The sequence below is a fragment of the Mesoplodon bidens genome (assembly GCF_964165515.1).
Source record: "Mesoplodon bidens genome assembly, chromosome: 8".
In the NCBI taxonomy this organism is placed as follows: domain Eukaryota; kingdom Metazoa; phylum Chordata; class Mammalia; order Artiodactyla; family Ziphiidae; genus Mesoplodon; species Mesoplodon bidens.
Window position 1 is genome coordinate 74,518,493 of NC_138165.1, and position 20,694 is coordinate 74,539,186.

General features: G+C 36.9%; 1 protein-coding gene across 8 annotated transcripts in view; it reads right to left on the reverse strand.

Moving 5' to 3' along the window:
* Positions 1–20,694, reverse strand: part of HECW2 (HECT, C2 and WW domain containing E3 ubiquitin protein ligase 2) — a 412,125-nt gene that overhangs the window by 178,611 nt on the left and 212,820 nt on the right. The gene's annotated exons all lie outside the window — the stretch shown is intronic.

Genomic DNA, 20,694 nt, shown 5'->3' on the forward strand with positions numbered 1-20,694 from the left:
GTAAAAACGGACTAAAACTTTTTCATATATCATATAGTTTTCATGAAAATCGCCAAATGTGGTTATCAGTACAGAAGTTATTTTCAGACCCTACTTTTAATGCAAAAATAGACACAATCGCCGATTTAGCTGGTACTCCTGTCTTGTTTTAGGAAGCGGTTGTGGTGTGAGAATCTCCAGTTCAGATGCGTTGTTCTTCAATGGGGAGAGGGGCCTTGTAAAGCTGTTCACCCACCCGGTGCCATCACTGCAATTTTTAAGTGCTGGCTGAATGCATGAGTACAATCAAAGGCTACAAGACCATCTCTTTCCAGCAAAACTTCCAGGAAAGCAAGATGAGATGCGCTCAGTTGTCACATGCTTTTGCTGTGAAGTGGGGCAGACTAGATTTAAGCTCCATGGTACATTTGGTGGCTGCAATTTCCTCTCCACTGTTTCCTTAACCCAGACATAGTTTGCCATGAAACTTCAAAGGTCCACAGAACTTTGGGCTGATTCTGGAATAGACTGAGTGAACGCAGCAAGCTTGTCACTCCAGAACCACCCCCGCCCTATCCAGGCCTCTTCTGGACATGCAAACCCAGCCATGTCTTAGGACAAATCATTGTGGATTTCTAGGTACGTCCTAGCAAACAACAATAATAGCAAGCATGTATGGAATGCCTACTATGTACCAGGAACACATAGTAAATGCTTTAGAAATAGTCTCTAATGAATGCCACCGTGCTCTAAAACTGAGGTCAGTAGTGTTATTAGGTCCATTTTACAGATGAGGAAACTGAGACTCACAGAGAGAAAGTGATAACAACCAGGATTAAAGTCAGATCTGAATACACCCAAGCCCAAACCCTGTTATAATACACTGCCTCCCCCAAATAACACTGTGAAAATGCCATGTCCTCACTAATTAATAGGTGGCCAATGGGCCCACAGCACCCTCAGTCACCATTAGGAGATTAGAAAAAATAAGTCAGAAAGGATGAATCTATTTCCTATTATTGTCATGAAAGATGGCTAGAGCCTATGAACAACAGACTTCTCAACAATGTCAGCATCTCTGCTTTCAACCCCAGTCTAAGAAAGTGTTTAACCCTTACCTCCACTCAAGTCCCAGGGCCCTGGACCCACTTGATGTTCCCACCACTCTGGCCCTCCAAGCCACGTTTCCTTGCCTTCCAAATATTGTAACATTTGTCAGATACGCCACTTTAGCTGAACTCTAGGTTCTGGTCGATCCACGTGTCACTGACACTCACTTGTGACAAACAGGCTACTTTCCTATGTAAAGGAAATCTGCTTCTCCACAGCAGAAGCCTTTGTCATAATAGAACATAGATTTTCCCAAGTTGATCATGAAAGAAACTTATAGAGTGGAGCAAGGGAGGTTAGATGAATATTAGAGCTTAGCCTTGAGGCCATCACATACATGTACCCTTTCACGGGGATGCTGTTTCTTAAACACAAGTAGTTCAGCCAGTACCTCTTCACTCACAATAATCTACTGTATTGAGAAGGTACAGCCAGAGGATGATAGTGTCAGGCCTCAAAATTTACATATGCCTTTCCTTCCTCCAAACCACACCCTTGAAGAAAACACCGGAAAAAAAATCCACAGCAACAAATAAAATGGTGAAGCACATTAATACCAATTTTGCATCCATATACCACCTTAGCAATTTCACCTACTATGCTATCATATAGGTGCTAGGCACTGGGAGACATATGTGAACAAGACACACACAGCCCCTCCTCCTTCTTGCAGAGCTTCTATTTTAGAGAGAGAAACACTAAATAACAAATATAAAGTGCATTCTTTAGTTACTATTATGATACATGCTACAAAGGAAAAAGAGAAGGTGGTAAGGCAATGGATGAGCTGGGGACATGACCCAGGCCAGAGAATAAGAGAAAGCTCCCTCAAGGAATCAGTGTGTCGACTAAGTGGACCATTAGGAATTGGGGAGGGGAGGAGGGAAGAGGAGAGAGTTCATTCCAGATAGAAGAGCTGTGCAGAGGCCCTGTGGTCAGAAGCAGCATGGCCCTTTCAGAGACTGAAGGAAGACCAGTGTGACTAGAGCACAGAGGATGAGGGAAGGATGAGGCCATGGAAGGAAAACAGACTAGAAAATATAAGCATCAGTGTATAGGGAGAGAAAAGGAAGCTTAAGAATAAGGGAAAGGAGGGCTTCCCTGGTGGCACAGTGGTTGAGAGTCCGCCTTCCGATGCAGGGGACACAGGTTCGTGCCCCGGTCCGGGAAGATCCCACATGCTGCGGAGCGGCTGGACCTGTGAGCCATGGCCGCTGAGCCTGTGCGTCTGGAGCCTGTGCTCCGCAACAGGAGAGGCCTCAACAGTGAGAGGCCCGCGTACCGCAAAAAATAAAATAAGATAAAAATAAAATTTAAAAAAAGCTCTTAAAAAAAAAAGAATAAGGGAAAGGAAATGTCCCTTTCCCCATCTCCTTAAGCTCTCCTTCTGAAAGCCCAACTGATTATCACATTCTCAACATTCTGATCTATTGATCAACAAGGATGCTTGTGGGTAGAACTGTGATTTGTGGCTTCTGAATGAATTAATCATATAAATTAAAGACATCACTTAACTGAAGTAGCTTATTCCCCAAAGCTCACAGAATATTTATTAAGAATAGGTAGAGAAGAGCAAGACACAATTCTTAGATTACAATACAGGCTGACAATGGAAAACTCCAACAGTGTTTCCTCCAGCTATCTTTGTGCGGGCACCAAAAACACGAAGTGGAATCAAGGTTAGCACATCAGGAAGCAACAACCCTCTTCCTGAAAAGCCCATTATGAATTTCCTTTGTGTTTATGCATTTTGCATGCCTGTGAGTCTGACATCACTCATATGCATTACTGAAGTCTCGCAGCAAGGGTCTGCCTATCTGCTGCAATTTGTATTGCCTGCTTTTTCTTCTGAAATTGTGTTCGTAAAGCAGCCAGATGAATACTCATTTCATCATCGCTGTGTTTTTGGATTCCCAAAATCTTCCAATGGAAATACACATTGGTTTGTGTATAAATCAGAAAGCTTTTGAAAATAAATTTTAACATGAGACGGCTGCTAAAAGATCAAGGGGAGGACGCTCAAAACTAAACTCAAGTAGATACATGTACATGAAACATGTTTGTTTGTTTTAAACTTATCTTAGAAAGTGGTATGCAATCAAATTCAATAAAACTAATAATGGCTATCATCTGTTATCCATTAAGCAACTTCTATGTGCCAGGCACACACTCCCTCATTTAATCCTCATAATAACCTTCTGGAATCGTCACTACAATCCCCATTTCACAGATTAAGAAAAATGGGGGATAGATGAATTGAATTACTTGCTAACACAAGATTACATAGCAGGAAACCAGCTGAATTTCAAATCTAGAGTTTGCATGACATCAGAGATGACCCACACATTTCCCACTGCTATACAAATTCCCCAGGATACTAACTACCACTCACCAATGCCAAGAACTGTGCTCGGTATTTCAGAATCATTAACTGATAGAGTTCTCCCAGCAATTCTAAGAGGTCTTGTTATCCTTATTATGAGGAAACAGTTTGGAGAGGTCTAGTAACTTGATCAAGGGCACACAATGGCAAGGTTGAAAGGTCCAGAGGAAAATTTTCCAGTAGCCTGCATAATTTCACATCAGCAACATTCTTGTGGTACTCTGAGTTCAGTAAATACAAGTATGGACCTGTTACTTTCTTAGGGTTTTGCAGTTTTACCTGGGAAGTTATCATTATGCTTGGGAAGAGAGTGAAGTCCCCAAAGAACTGATTTTCTTAAGTGAATAAGGAGATCCCTTTATCACTGTCCATTCAAGACAAAATATCAGGATTATGATCTGCTTTCCTAAACAAGAATAACTGACCCTCACTTTTCTATTTCTAAAAGACAAATACACACACGTGATATAATGTGCCAAAAACTCTGAAAGGAATACAAAATTAAGAATAAATGTGGTGGTGTTTTTTTTTTTTTAGTAATTTCCACTACTGAACTAAAGATCCAGCTATAGCAGAGGCTCCTTTATTTGACTGACGTGTACCTTGAATAATATAACTAAGGATATATTATTTTTCCTTATGGGTGAATTTGGTATTAACACCTAAGAATATATTTTTCCTTATCAATAAATTTTGTATTAACCCCAGATTAATGTAAAGACAAGTGTTTTTAAATGAAATATTAACGTGGTTACGTTACAATACAATCCCACATGTCTCATTCAATTCATAACAACTGTTTAATTACATGGTTAATGGATTCTGTAGCTATGCTACTTTTTATTCCAAATAAAATTATATTATATAAAGCAAGGTGAATTTAAGAATAGATTTTAGGTATGTAAAACTTCAAAAATAAAATGAGAAGGCTGTAAAATCATTACAATAAAGAAGGATGTACAATTATTTTATTTGTGTATGTGTGTTCTTTGCTTCTGTCTGTAAAATGAGAACACACCTTTTACCAATAAGGCTTTGTATATGTCTGAGATAGCAATGAACCCAATAATATCCTGGAGATTCTCTGCTGAAAGCACATATATAGAGACTCCAAAATATTCACATTAGTGGACATTTCAGAATTGGCATTTATAATATACCACCATAGTGTATGATACAGAATCGAATAACCACACAGATTCCCACACCCTGAAAGAGTAGAACTCGAATTCTATTGTGTATTAGAATCAACTGGTGAGACTCATGTTTAAAATTCAGACTAAATTTCATAGAGCAAACCAGAGAAATTCTGATTCAGTAGGTATAAGATGGGTCTTAGTAGTCTTCATTTTTAAACAATTACCCGAGCTAATTCTGATATAGTTGGTCCTTAAACCACACTTTAAGAGACACTGACCTGGAGTCAAAATCCAACAGACCATATATTAAGGTATGTGTGTATATGAATGTCATATTTGATTTTGTAAATTCGTTTTAGTAGAAAACTCAAAAAGAGACATGCATCTTTGTACCTTTGCAGTGTTACCTACCCTAACAATTCTCATGTTGATTATTTCCAATCCATCTCAAGAGGAAAACTATGTAAGAAGAAAACAAGAAAGTACAGGAAAAATGAAGAGACAAGAAGGGACACTAACATGAGAAAAAAACGTTTTTGTCTGTATTTAAATCTAGAACAGTGCTCCTCAAAATATGGGCCATGGGCCAGCACTGGGCCATAAGCTGGCTGTTAATCACCTCACAAAACTACAGAAACTGAGCCCTTTAGAAACTTTTACAGAAATTTGTCAGAGTAATTTTAAGTCTGTTCAATCTAATAATAAAAATGTGGGCTTATATTCTGTGGATCTTGTTTTTTATTCAATTTCATTCTTCTAATAGTTTATTTTTATTCTGACTAACGAAAGATCAGTGTCTGTGATGGATCTGAACGACCACAGGTAATCTGAGAAACTCTGGCAAACTCTAGATGGAAGAATGAGCCATGCTTGGTCAGACCAGGGAGTCTCTTAGCCCAGGGTTTGATATAAAAGTGGTTTTCTGTAATATCATTTCCAAAGGTTAGGGGCCAGAAATGATCTATTGAATGACTGTCTGAACTAACGTCTTCATCTTCTCATAATAACTCACTCTGAATCTGTCAGCAATACACCCATCTATGTGTTACGTGAATTGACCAACCATTTTTTTAGCTCGTACCACCTCTTAGAATAACATTTTAGTAAAATTTCCTAAGAGTTCACTTTCAACAGCAAAAAGCAACCCTTGTTTCACTTATTATAAATGTGTTTCTTTCAACTTGCAAAGAAATCCTTGAGTTTTAATATTTGAGAATTCAATGATGAACTTTATCGCTTTAGGGTACAGATATTATATCTATACAATATCTATACTCTGTCTGTGAATCTTTGTTGACATGAAACTATTGCTTCAGGCTATTCTCAAATAGCAGCCTAGCCATCTTAGCATTGGGCCCTATCAGCTAATGATTTTCATGATTTTTGGCAATGAAAACGGTACTAAGAAGCACAAAGTATCAGGACATTATTTCGGTCATAAGTACACAGACACGGATCTCATTTTGCAGTTTTCCTGCCTCCTAGTAAACCTTGAATAATAATTCTTTCTCTTGTTAGAGACCTGCATTCTAAACAGAATTGAAGTTAAATGCTAGACATATTTCTACAATTCCTGGCTCAGGTCAGTATTTCCCTTCATTGCCCCCTGCAGTTGCTACTTTTGCTCTACCAGTGTTGCCAAAAATAACTTTTTCCTCTTCCAAGTTAAACATGGTGTTTATAAAAGGTGGGGATGGAGAATCTGGGAGCATGAATCTGTACACACCACAAACAAACTCACAATAATAGCAACAGCACTCCTAGCTGCCAAGATTTCTAGCCAGGAAGAATGAAAAATGAGGGTTTTTTTCTACTAAATAATTATGCCGCCTTTTTAAAAGAGAATAAAGCCAAGCTTTAAATATCCAAGTTTGTTCTGTGTTGCTTAAAAGTTATGTCACACACTAAATTTGTTCATTATGTTTTCTTAACATTTTTTAATCCAATTTAAGACATTTTCTCATGTCAGTTTAGTCAGTTCATGACTAAGAACTCTGACAGCTTGAAGGCAGTGCAGAATAGCACTGGTTCTGCAGCCAAAATGGACACCTATTAGCTGTGTGACGCTGGCCAAATGAGTAACCTTCTACAAACTTTAACTCACTCGTTTATAAGATGGGGATAGGGACTTCTCTGGTGGCACAGTGGTTAGGTCTCCGCGGTCCCAATGCAGTGGGCCCGGGTTCAATCCCTGGCCAGGGAACTAGATCCTATATGTGAGCCGCAACTAACAGTTTGCATGCCACAACTAAGGAGCCCACCAACCACAACTGAGGAGCACATGCATGTGCCGCAACTAAAGGAGCTGGCGAGCCTGACTGCCGTAACTAAGAACCGGTGCAACCAAATAAATAAATAAAATAAGTATTTTTTTAAAAATGTTTAAATAAATAAAATGGGGATAATAACAATGTATAACCAGCATGATTTTTAGAGGACTGTAAAGCTACATAAAGCAAGGAGACAGTGTGCCTGGCACAGAGTATTTACTCACTATCAGTAACTCTCAGATTCTAGTTTTGTCTTTATTCTCAGTAGAGAAGATCTAAATCATTGGACTATTTGGAGAAGTTTTCAGAATTCTACTTCTGTGGCAAATATGAATACTAAGTGGATTAATGACAGTCCACCAAGAAGGCAACTGGCTAAATGAACTGACCTCAGAAGTCACTTGGATCTAGGTTATCTAACATTATTCAACTAGGCTTAAATTCAGTACTTTTATTAAAATTCAAGTAACATTGTTGGAGAAAAAGAATTGCCTTTAACTAAAGGAATTATAATTATGTTAATTCTTTTTATTGTATTACATACATTTGCTTCAGCAATCACTTTGGGAAAGGTTAAGTGGAGTAGATAAAACTAAAATCATAAGACATCTTTGTAAAAATAGATGGCATTCATCCAAAATGCTTTTCCTGGAACAAATTGTAACAACTTGATTCACTGCCGCCCTTCCCTACAAAGCTATATTTAAGGATCTGTAAGCATTTCCCTTAGAAACTGCTATCATCAGGATTTGTCATTTTACCTTCTAATCTGTTTTAGAGTTTATGTTTAAACTACTCAATCAATCTTAAAAAAAAGCCATTGTTTTTTAAATTTAAAAACTTCCTTCAGTAAAGAATAATAGTACACGGTTGGGGTTGGGGGGAAACACCAGAAAAGTAAGGATTATTTTACACAAGAAAAAATGATTTAATAAGCAAAATAATATGCATGTTCAAGAAATACATGCCACCAAAGATTATATAAATTCAGTGGTCATTGTGTCATGATCTGTAATAATTAGAAACTAGATTAAGTGTCCAAAAAAGATGAATAGGTAAATTATGACACAGCCATATTATAGAATATTATGTAGTCATTACACTATGTTCCCAGATAATTTTGAATGACATGGGAAATGGTCATGATATAATAAGTGGAAAAATGTACTGCAGAGTTATATGTATAATATGAGCTTAATTGACCTTAAACATACGTATGCTATTTATAAAAATAAAATTGTAAAAGGAATATGCCAAAATGTTCAGAGTAATTATTGCTTGGCAGGAAGACTTAAGTGTTCCTAATATTCTTCCATACTTTCTACCTTTTCTATAATGAACTTGCATTACTTTAATAATCAGAAAAGAGAGGCTTCAATCTAGCTTAGTGTGACAGAGAAATACAGAAACAGTAATAAATAAAAAAATAAAGTTTCCCTTGCAAACCTATCTATCCTGACACTTGAAAATATTACTTATAGTGTGGATTTATTAAGTACTCATTCAAAAGGAGTTGTTATTTATCAAGTGGAGTTGGCCAAAAAAGCGACCTTGTAGCTAACCACACATTATCAATAACCCATATGTCTCAAGATACTAAAAAACACAAGTATCATCCATCATAAGGACACCTCCAGGGGACAAAACACAAATTCAAGATACATCTGGTAAAGGAATTGTAAAAAAAAAAAATTGAAGCGAAAGATGTCACACAAAAACTAGTTTGAATCTGAGTTTAAAATTGTATTCAAAACTCTAAGTACTGAATAGTCATCAACTCAAAGAGATCTGCTCCAAATGGAATTATGACATCAATTTAAATCAAACATAAATACCCAAATAATTCAGATTCCCAGGCTATTTCAGGGTCTCCAACTTCCACTGTAAACACAGGCCCGTGTGCGTGCGCATGTGCACACACGCCCCACACACAGAAAAATCACAGTACAATCAACCATTGTAAACATTCATGGCCATAAATATCATTTCCAGTTTCTCTTTAAAGAAACCTGAATAAATTCTACCAGAAAAACAAGTTTTACTTTTTTCATCAAGATGACATTTTTTTAAACTTATATATCCATTATGTATCAGCTACTATGCAAAATATTTTCACATAAGCTCTTTTTTCATCTTGTCCTCTTATACCACTGTTAGAAAATCTGGTCCACATGGATACAGTCATATCCAATCCCCTCTATCAGTCTATGTTATCTGAGATAAGGACATAGAAGATACTTTATTAATCTTCATATTCCAAAAATTGTTCAGTTCTGGGAAACATCCAATACATGTTTTTGATTAAATGAGTAAGAACAGATTCTCTATCCTAGTTTTTATTTCCCTCAGACTTTATTTCAAACATCATAAGTGTGAAGCACTTTATAACTTATTGGTCTCCAAATGTACGTATTTAGGAGCAACCATTAAAATAAAAATTTGAAGAGATACTAATACTGGAACAGACACAAAGCCACATCTAAATAATCTCCTTATACTGACAAGTAAATATGAAGAGTCTGACAACAAAACATAAATCCAAATAGTTTTCATTCTCTAGGGGAAAAAAACATAAAAGTTAAACTCTATAAAAACTACTCTTTGAAGATGCCCAAATTTCATAAGCGGGCCAAGGAAGTTTTAATAACATTACTCTCTAAGTCAAATGGAAACCAACTTGATTGAAGCTACATACTTAGTTTGTGCCAAAGAGAAGTAGCTTGGACATTCGTGATAAAACAATGAATAAATTCTTAGAACCTTGAAGAGAGAGAAAGAGAGTCTCAAATATAACCTAAGAGGAAACTTACATTATGGCCACTTTTAATTCTTTATGTGCTTAAGTTTATATACTTGGAACAATTGCATTCCCTATCTAAGCTGGTAAAAATTATCTTGGTGTAGATTCTTCTAAATGGCATCGGAATAGTTAATTCACAAATGAGGCAAAGCTTCCATTTTGCAAATTGATCATGCAGTAACAACTGTAACATCTGAAAGGGTTTAGAATAAGCTTTTCTCCCCATTTCTTGCCAGTACATCAAGTCAATAAGACTAAATGAAAAGTAGAAAATGTGGACCAACCAAATAAGATACAAAAGAGAAAAAAAGGAAAGAAAATGAAGAAGACGGATATTTTTTGTTGGCACAAGTCTACTTGGATGCATTCTCACATAGAATTTTTACAATTCTTTAAAAAACAGTTTCCATTGTTAATTCTGTGTTCAGATGACTTTTCCACTCATTACTCTGAGAGTAGCAAGTCACACATTCCTCCTTTTTTGGCTTGTGGGTCAGTGAGACTGCCATAAGTATAGCAGAGCAGTTAAGAGCCCAATGTCAGGAGTCAGGTTGTTCCTGAGGAGTAAGGAGAGAATATAGTGAAAGAAACCAGACAAAAGGGACTTCCCTTTTGTGGTGCAGTGGTTAAGAATCTGCCTGCCAATGCAGGGGACACGGGTTTGAGCCCTGGTCCAGGAAGATCCTACATGCTGCAGAGCAACTAAGCACGTGTGCCACAACTACTGAGCCTGCACTCTACAGCCCACGAGCCACAACTACTGAGCCCGCGAGCCACAACTTCTGAGCCCGCGTGCCACAACTACTGAAGCCCGTGCTCCTAGAGCCTATGCTCCGCAACAAGAGAAGCCACCGCAATGAGAAGCCCGTGCACCACAATGAAGAGTAGTCCCCGCTCGCCACAACTAGAGAAAGCCCACGTGCAGCAGTGAAGACCCAATGCAGTAAAAATTAAAAAAATAAAAAAATAAAAAGAAACCAGACAAAAATGAAATACTCTATATAACTGGTTTGTACAGTATGAAAACAGGCAAAACCCACCTATAGTTTTAAAAGTCAAACCCAAGGGGAATTATAACTGGAAGGGAACATGAGGATGACTTCTGGGGTGCTGAGAAGTTTCTATATCTTGATCTAAGTGGTAGTTATTAGAGTGTGTACATATGTAAAAATTGATTATTCTGTATATTTAGAATTAAGGCACCATAAGGACTTTCCTAAATATGTGCTAATTCCCCCCCAAAACAATATAAAAGGCATGACTAATGTATGGTGTTAGAAGTCAAGACTTTAAGCTGCCTTTAGAAAGGGATGTGATTGGGGGGACTTCCCTGGCGGTCCAGTGGTTAAGACTTCTCCTTCCAGTGCAGGGGGTGCAGGTTCGATCCCTGGTTGGGCAGCCAAGATCCCACATGCCTCACAGCCAAAAAACTATAACATAAAACAGCAACAATACTGTAAAAAACTCAACAAAGACTTTAAAAATGGTCCATATAAAAAAAATTTTTAAAAAGGGATGTGATTGGAAAAGGCAGGAGAGGGACCTCCAGAGTGATGGAAATACTTGGTTTCTTGATCTGAGTGCTGTTGCCATAAATGTGTTCACTTTGAGACAATTAAGCTGTAAACTTATTACTTTTCTTTTCAGTATGTATGCTATATTCCAATTTTTAAAAAAAGTGGAGAGGAGGTACTGCTCTACATTAAAAGTGCCATAATAAATAAATTGTTTACTGAATTTTGTTTTAAGCAAACCAACTGATTTTTAAGAAACAGTGCAATTTTAATATTGGATAATACTTGTGTATTATAATAAAGACATTGTAGTTGTATAAAAAAAGTCTCTATTTATTAGAAGTTTATAGGGATGAAGCAGTTCTCATGGGTGGCCACTGAAGTCTATGCTAAGTTAGCTTAGTGGTCAGATAACAATTGGACAGAGATTTGTTTAAATGCCTTTGGCCAGTAAGTCTCCCAGCCTTTGCTAATGGGCTCTACATGTATGATGGATCGCACCTTCAACACTCCAGCAGCTTAGAGCACTGTAGCTTACACCTCCTGCTTGCACAAAGTCTCAAGATCAGTGAGATGAGAGAAATGAGAGCCTTCTCAGGTCTTTGCTGGGCATAACACAGCCCTACATATGTGTGTGGCCTTCTAGAGTCCCTAGAATATATCAAAGTTTTTCCAAGTCCTGCATATTATCCTTTTACATTTTTTTGGCCAGCCCTTTGTGTGCCCCAAGCAGTATTGCCACCTCAAGCAGCCATGATGCGAAACAGTTGCCAGTGATTATTTTTAACAAATGTCTTGGAGATAGGGCTATTTGCACAGAGCAAGCCCTGAGCCAGGTCAAATAAAGAGAAATCCCATGATTGGGGCTTTTCCAGGGGCTGCCAGACATGTCAAGTAGTGACAATTCTCTAAGCATGAGGCTTTTGGGGGATCTGGGAACACATTTTGCCTGTGTTCGTGGCTATTAAGTTGTTGATTTTCTAAGCTACCATGGTCACAAGGCTCTTGGTTTTCAAAACTACCGTGGAGCTGGGGAGAGGGAGATAGAAATAAGGTAAGTTAAAATACCATAAAGCCAAAACTTGCTATTCTAATTGAGACTCAACTGTTTCTTGAATAAATGCTCCTCCTGTACTTAAAAGCATTCTGTTGATTTCCAGAATGCTGAAAAAGTTAATTTTGAAAATTCTCTCCAGTGTTCTCATTGACTTTTAGAGGAGTAGACTTTTGAAGGTCCTTACTTTACCATTCAGAACTGCTTCTCCTCACAGGGATCTTTTGAAGATAACATTAGGGGTTTTCCTATTGGACTTCCAGTTCAACTAGCTGCCATTTTCAATAAGCATTTATGCTTAGAGCATGATACTCAGGAAAGTCAAGAGTCCCTTATAGACACTGTTCTGTGACCACAAGCTTCACTGATAACTTGGTTATCATGTCACTGATTCTAAAAATCGGTTCAGCAAAAGTCATCCCTCCTAGTGGAAAAACAATTAAGTATAACATGCCCTTCTGACCATGTGGGCTATTACAGTAGTTTCTATTAAAGTTTTATTTTCATTCATAATGCTTTTGCACCTTAGTTGTTAACAAATTGTAAATCAATAAAGAAAAATAAACTAAATGTCCATACAAAATTCTCACTAAAGATGAATCAACAATGGAATTTTCAAGGTGGTCACTAGTTTCTCATAGTGTAAGGGATTATAAAGGGACAGGTTCCGGTCTATTAATAGGCAGAAAATGTTTCTTATGTCAAAATAAGTAAAAGCAGAGAAGTTCTGGGAAGTCAGGAAGCAGATACTTACCTCCTACCAGGAGGGCAAAAGTTTCCCAGAAACCAGACCGAGCTGGGGTTGGAAGGGTCATTATGCTAAGGCTCTCTGTAAACCATGATTTGGAAGCTTACAGTGAAATAAAGAAGTGAGCTTTCCTAAACTGCCAGGAGTGCGCCACCTAATGCAGGGCATGGCCGACATTAGTTCTTTAACTAGTTTAAACTGAAATAAAATTAAACATAATATTATACAAGACAAAACAATAAAGTTCCTTAAGAGTTAAGATTAAAAAGAGGTAAGTGAATGAACCACAATATTCCCCTTTATGGTTAGGAGCATACCTTAAATAAGCTTTTCTTAACCTCAAATCCTTGGATCCTTAAAGGTAGATTTTTGAAGATGCTAAAATCCATAAAATAGTAAGCAAACTTTATATGTATGTATACATTTTATTTTTCCTGTAAAGAGAGCCCCTAGCATTCATCACACTCTCAAAGGATTAATTATAAGTCCCATAACAGTAAATGCATCACAAATTGTACCCAGCAGCATATTAGGATTGTACACCATGGCCAAATGGGATGTATCTCAGGGATACAAGAGTGGTTTAACACACAAAACTCAATCAATGCAATATACCACATTAATAGAATGAAAAGGGGAAAGACATTTCAATTGATGCAGTAAAAAAAATCTGAAAGTCTAACCCTTATGACAAAAATACTTAACAAACTAGGAATAGAAGGGCATTTATGAAAAACTCACAGCTAACATCATATGCACTGGTGAAAGACTGAAAGCCTTCTCCTTAAGATTAGGAATAAGACAGGGATGTCTGATTTTGCCACTTCTATTCAACACTGTACTGGAAGTTCTAGCCAGAGCAATTAGGCAAGAAAGAGAAATAAAAGGTATCCAAACTGAAAAAGAAATAAAACTATCTCTGTTCACAGATGACATGATCTTATACAGAAAATCCTAAAGAATCCACAAAAAACTATTAGAGTTAATAAATGAATTCAGCACAGTTTAAAGAATGCAAAAATCAGTTGTATTTCTACACACTAGCAATAAACATGCAAAAAGGAAATTGAGAAAGCTATTCCATTTACGATAGCATCCAAAAGAATAAAATCCCTAAGAATAAAGTTAACCAAGCAGGAGAAAGACTTGTACACTGAAATCTATACGACATTACTGAAAAAAATTAAAGAAGACCTACAGATTCAATGTAACCACCATCAAAATTCCAATTGCCTTTTCTTAAAGAAATGAAAAGACTGATTTCAAATTCATTTGGAATTGCAAGGGCCCCTAAACAGCCAAAACAATCTTGAAAAAGAACAAAGTTGGAGGCCTTATACTTCTTAGTTGAAAATTTACTACAGAGGCTACAGTAATCAAAATAGCATGGTACTGGCATAGGGATAGACATACAGACCAAAAGAATAGAAATAAACCCATATATTTATGGTCAATTGATTTTCAATGAGGGTGCCAAGACTGTCTAATGGGAAAAGAACAGTCTCTTCAACAAATGGTTCTGAGATAAATGGATTTCCACATGCAAAAACATGAAGTTGGACTCCTACCTCCCAGAGGGTGCAAGGAATGAAGTTGGACTCCCTTTCTCTTAGAAGAAAACACAGGGGTATGATTTCATGACCTGGGATTTGGCAAGGGAATCTTCGTAATGGCGCAAGCAATAAAATTAAAAATAATTAGAACTTCATCAAAATTAAAAACTTTTGTGCTTCAAATGACCATCAAGAAAATGAAAAGACAACCTACAGAATGGGAGAAAATATCTGTAAATCACGTACCTGTTAAGACTCTAGTATCCAGAATATATAAAGAACTCTTACAACTCAACTACAAAAAAGATAATCTAATTTTAAAATGGGCAAAGGATTTGAATAGACGTTTCTCCAGAGAAGATATACAATTGGCCAAGAAGCATATGAAAGGATGTTCAACATCATTATTCGTTAGGAAAACGCAAATCAAAACCACAATGAGGGCTTCCCTGGTGGTGCAGTGGTTGAGAGTCCACCTGCCGATGCAGGGCACACGGGTTCGTGCCTCGGTCCGGGAAGATCCCACATGCCGCGGAGCGGCTGGGCCCGTGAGCCATGGCCGCTGAGCCCGCACGTCCAGAGCCTGTGCTCCGCAATGGGAGAGGCCACAACAGTGACAGGCCCGCGTACCGCAAAAAAACAAAACAAAACAAAACAAAACACAATGAGATACTTCATACCTACTTGGAAGGCTATAATAAGTATTGGCAAGGATATGGAGAAATTGCAACCCTCATACATTACTGAGAATGCAAAATGGTACTCCTGCTGTAGAAAGTCTGGAGGTTCCTCAAAAAGTTAAAGAAATACCATATGAGCTAGCAATTTCACTTACAGGTGTGTAAGAATTGAAAGTAGGTATTCAAACAAATAATTGTACATGTATGTTCATGTATGCATTATTCACAGAAGCCAAAGGGTTGAAAGAACCCAAATATCCATCAACGAGTTAATGAATAATGTGGTATATACACAAAATATAATGGAATATTATTCATCCATGAAAAGAAATGAAGTACTGATAGATGCTACAACATGGAGGAACTGCAAAAACATTATCCTAAGTGAATGAAGCCACTTTTAAAAGGCCATATGTTGTATGATTCCATTTATATAAAATATCTAGAATAGATTAATACATAGAGACAGAAAGCAAACTGGTGGTTGCTGAGCTGGGAGTAGGGGTATTGGGAAATGACAGCTTAGTGGCTGTGGAGTTTTCTCTTAGGGTGATGAAAATGTTTTGGAGCTTGATATATGTGGTGGTTGCATAAAATTATAAATAACTAAATGCCACTGAACTACTATATATTTTGAATGGTTAATCTATGCTATGTGAATTTTCCCTTAATTGAAAAAATGAGTAATTGCATTAATTATATACATATATATAATTTTATACATTATATATGTATTCATCACAGCATTATTTATTTGTAATAGGAGAAAACTGGAGAAAATTTAATATCCATCAGGTGTATCTGTTAATAAATTATGTTACATCTCAACAATAAAATAGTATGTAAATATGTAAGAATGGGACTCTATGTATTGACATGGAAAATCAGAAAAATATATTAAGTGAAAACAATCTAGGTGTAGAAGGGTGTTATTTTGCTACTTTTTATAGCAGAAGAGGGGGAAATTTTTTTAAATATGTATTTGCATTTGCTTGTATATATGTATGCATGTATATGTGTGTATACATATGTATATACACATGCACTAGAATATATACCCACCCATATACAGTATATGGAAACTCTGAAAGGATAAACCTGAAACTAATAAGCATTGTTACCTGTTGGGAGGAAAGGAGAAATCTGGAAATGCAGAGAGGTTAAAGCGAGACTTTTGCCTTTATATCCTTTTGCATTTAAAGCAACTTTTGAGCCATGTGACTAAATCACTTAGTTCAAAAAAGGTGTCTGTTACATGGTTATTCAAATATGGCAAAAGACTCTATGATAAGATATTTTAACACAACTATTTTAAATAAAATTAGAAACTAGAGATACTTTCAAATTTTACAAATCACTGTAGTCAAGAGAGAGTTGATGAAGCCCGGAAGGATGGAATGAGAGTCTGTCCACATGATGGGGCACTGTGTTCTCCGTCTGGTAGCAAGAGATGCTTTGCCTTCATTTATAAATAATCTGGCTTTAAAAAGAGATCTATAACAGTGGACTCATAGGGAAACTGCGCTTCCACCTTGCTTCACAATCACAGGCCTAAACCAGGGTAGTTGACATGATCCTGCTGTATTTTAAATATGTAATTGGCTTCAATATTAAAGAATTATATTGCAGATGGTAGCGGGCCTATAAGTAATTTTTACTTTATTCTTTGTATTTCCTGTATTTTCCACGTTTTTCACTGAGCTTAACCTTAACGATCAGGGATAAAACTATAGTTTTTTATAAGACAGATAACTCTAGAGGCAGTATGGAGGAGGAACTGTAGCAGGAAGAGACTGGCAGCAGGAACCTCAGTCAGAGTGCTAGAAAGTCAGGGGAAAGATGACAAGGATCTATATAAAAGGAGAGGCAGTCGGGGTAGAAATAGGTAAGATGAAGAGGTGGACTGACCAGGTTAACTGGATAAAGTAATGAAGAAAAATTTAAGAATAAGTCTTAAATTTCTGAGTTGAGTAACTGCCACCAGCAGTATTAGAGAAAAGAAGAGGTGGGCTGCTTGCAGGACCAAGGATGGAGGCAAGTTCAGGTTGAGATTAGTGAATTTGAGGAGTCTGGACCCATTCCGGTAAAGATGTCAAATCAACACTGGAAATACAGCAAAGGCACTCAGAACCAGAAGGAGGACTGGCAAATTAGGTGCATGAATGTTAGTTGAAGCCATAAGAATGGATGAAATTGCTCAGAGTTCCAAGAGCAAAATTAGAAGAAAATGGGATAGGATAAAAGCCGGGAGAGAACACCAGGATTTAAGGTGAAAAGAAACAGTAAAGGAAAAAATAGAAATAAATGTAGGCAGGTAACTAGGAAAGAATGAGCTTATTTTCAAGAAAGAAAATGTAAGATCAACATCATCAAATCCTGCAAAGATTAAAGGATAAAGCCTGAAAAACGTCATTGCATTTGGCAATGACAAGGTCCCCAGTGAGTTTAGTGGGAGCAGAAACAGTTGTGCTGGACTTGGGAGCTAGACTGGTGTGGGTTGTGGAGTGAAATGGAAGGTGAGTATTCCAACCATTCAAACCTAATCGTTCACACTGTATATACACTATTCATTTAAAATCTTTAATAAGTGAGACTGGAAACTATATTCTCTTTTTATTTGATGGCCAAAGGTTAAACAGTTTAGTACAATGGTTAAATATATTCCCTGTGTTCAAGTCCTGTTTCTATCACTTACTGCTTGTGTGACTTTGGACAAACAATTTTACACCTCTGTGCTCCAAACCCCTCATTGGTAAAATGGGGATGGGAATTGTACAATTTCAAGAGATTGTTGAGGATCAGATGAGGTAACTCATGCAAAGTAAATGGCTTAGTGTCTGCTCACTCAAGATTCAGATGTTATATTTCCTAACTCTTCTATCTGTACAAAACCAAAAAGAAAGTAAATCTGGATCTCCCCAGCTGAAGTTCTGATTATTTAAAAATAAGTCTCATTCAGGACTACTCATTAAGCTTTCTCATTCACTGGACAATGAACATCCGTTGAGCCTCTTCCATGGGCCAAATACGTGCTGGATCTCAGGACAAAAATGATTAAGGTTTGGTCCCAACTCTCACAGGCCAGAGGAGGCAATGGCTACATTGAAAAAAAAATCATTAATATATATTTCTTTGTGTTAAAAAAAAATCACAAGTTGGCAAGTAAAATTACAGAAGAGTTATAAGGGTTACTTTTAAGGGCTGTGAAGAAGCAACAAGAGAACACAAATTCATAAGTATTTACACAATGAAATGGTGAAAACAACACCTGAAATACCCTGCTTCAGTACTTCTTACAGTCCTTCATTACAATGTCCTGAGCTAAGATTAAAAAAAAGCCACAATGCTCAACTGCCAGTTGATTAATTTCTTTTGCATGCTTTATAAAATATTAATCAGTTGTTCTAAATACCTGTGTTTAATCTGTTTTATTCTTCTCTGTATTTCTTAATAACTTCCTGACATTAACAATAAGTCTCCTGAGTCACCTGTTGGCTGGGTTCTTTTCTGTACCCCATATGCAATAAATCACATGTAATCTCATTAAGATATAAAAGCCTTCTCTGCCTTAGAAATAACAGCTCATTTACTTAATCAGAATATAAAAGCTATAGTTACTTAATGAAGAGTATTCAATAAACCACTGAAAATGGGATTAAAGCAAATCTTTTAATATGATCAGAGTAGAGAGAAATGAATGTTTCATCCTGTAAAACACCTTCCTGAGATCCTGTATCGTTAGTCACCCCTCTCCCCTAATAGCCTATAAGCTGATACTATAACCTACTAGCAAAAGAGCACTCTATTCACCTGGGTAGGACTCTAAAGACTTAGGCTGCGGGTCTTAGAAGATCATTTTTGTGATCTGGGGCTAGTTCTTTAATTTCTCTGGAACTTCAGTGAAGGAGGACTGAAAACACCTGTTCAGTTAGTCAAGGTTGTCAAACAAAATACAAGAAAGTTTTTACCCAAGTGCTCTTCAAATTGTCAAGTGCAATACTAATGTGAAGTATTTTACTGAAATGTAACTCACCTGCATTAAAATACCAGCTTTAGTAGATGAGTTTTGTTTTCTTAATTACTTATTTCAAATTAGTCTAAAGGAAACTAACCTGATTGGAAGCCTATCTCTAAACATCTATTAAATATGCTTCATTTAATATAAAATACCTCACTTAATGTGGAAAATGTCAGGACAATGTAGAGCTGTGTATCCTGAACTTCTTCCCACTAATATATACAAATGTGCCACCTCCACCCCCATCCTCAAAACTTTTTGGAAAGAAGAAACACAGGTTATACCCTTATGAAGAATTGGACTAAGGAGAAAGTAGAATGACAATATTCATTCAACAATTATTTATTGAGTGCCTACTTTGTGCCAGGAACAATTCTAAGCCCTTGGGATACATGAGTGAACTAAACAAATAAAAAAACTCTTGTCCTCATGGAATTCACATTCTAGCAGGAGATGGAAGGGAGAGATAGACAATAAACAAAAAACATAAGGCAAGTTAGAGAGGGTACTGGAAGGTGTAAGTGTTTTGGGGAAATAGTACAGGTTAGAGGCTCCAGAGGAGGAAAGCAGGGTGGACTCCATTCAGAAGGTGACATTGGAGCAAAGAATTGAGTAAAGTTGTTGAGTTGGTCTCCGTGTTATGAGCACAGAGAATGAATGTGCAAAGGCCCTAACACAGGAGCTTGCCAGAAAATGCTTGAGGAGCAGCAAGCAGATAAAAGGAAAATTTTGAAGATTTAAAAGGAACAGAGATATACAAAACAGAAATAGACCCACGGACATAGAAAGCAAACTTATGGTTACCAAAGGGGAAAGGGAGGGAAGGGATAAATTAGGAGTTTGGGATTAACACATACACACTACTATATACAAAATAGATAACCAACAAGGACCTGCTGTATAGCACAGGGAACTATATTCAATATTTTGCAATAACCTATAAAGGAAAAGAATCTGAAAAAGAATATATATATGTGTGTATATATGTATATATTATAACTGAATATATATATAACCGAATCACTTTGCTGTATGCCTGAAACTAACACAACATTGTAAACCAACTATTCTTCAGTTTAAAAAAAAGAAGAAAGAAAAGGAACAGAGAAATTAAGAGCAATGGAAAGAAAGAGACCAACTGTCTGAATTGGCTTTTCCTATAATCATTGTGTACAGTGTTGATTTCTCTCGGTTGGCAGGCTGGGCACCCCGGCACTGCAAGTTAGGAAAAAGGCAGGAAAAATCTCCTTTACCCTCTGTGTTCTGAATCTCTTTTCAAGCAAAATGAAGACCTCAGGGCCAAGACAATCTCCTTCCTAGGCAGTGTTTTTCAAATATGACTAATGAACAGATTCCTTATATAAAAAGAAAAAAAATTCTGGCATGATTCCTAGCCTAGATAAGTTATTTTTGTTATAATATTAAATATATACAAATGTATAACTA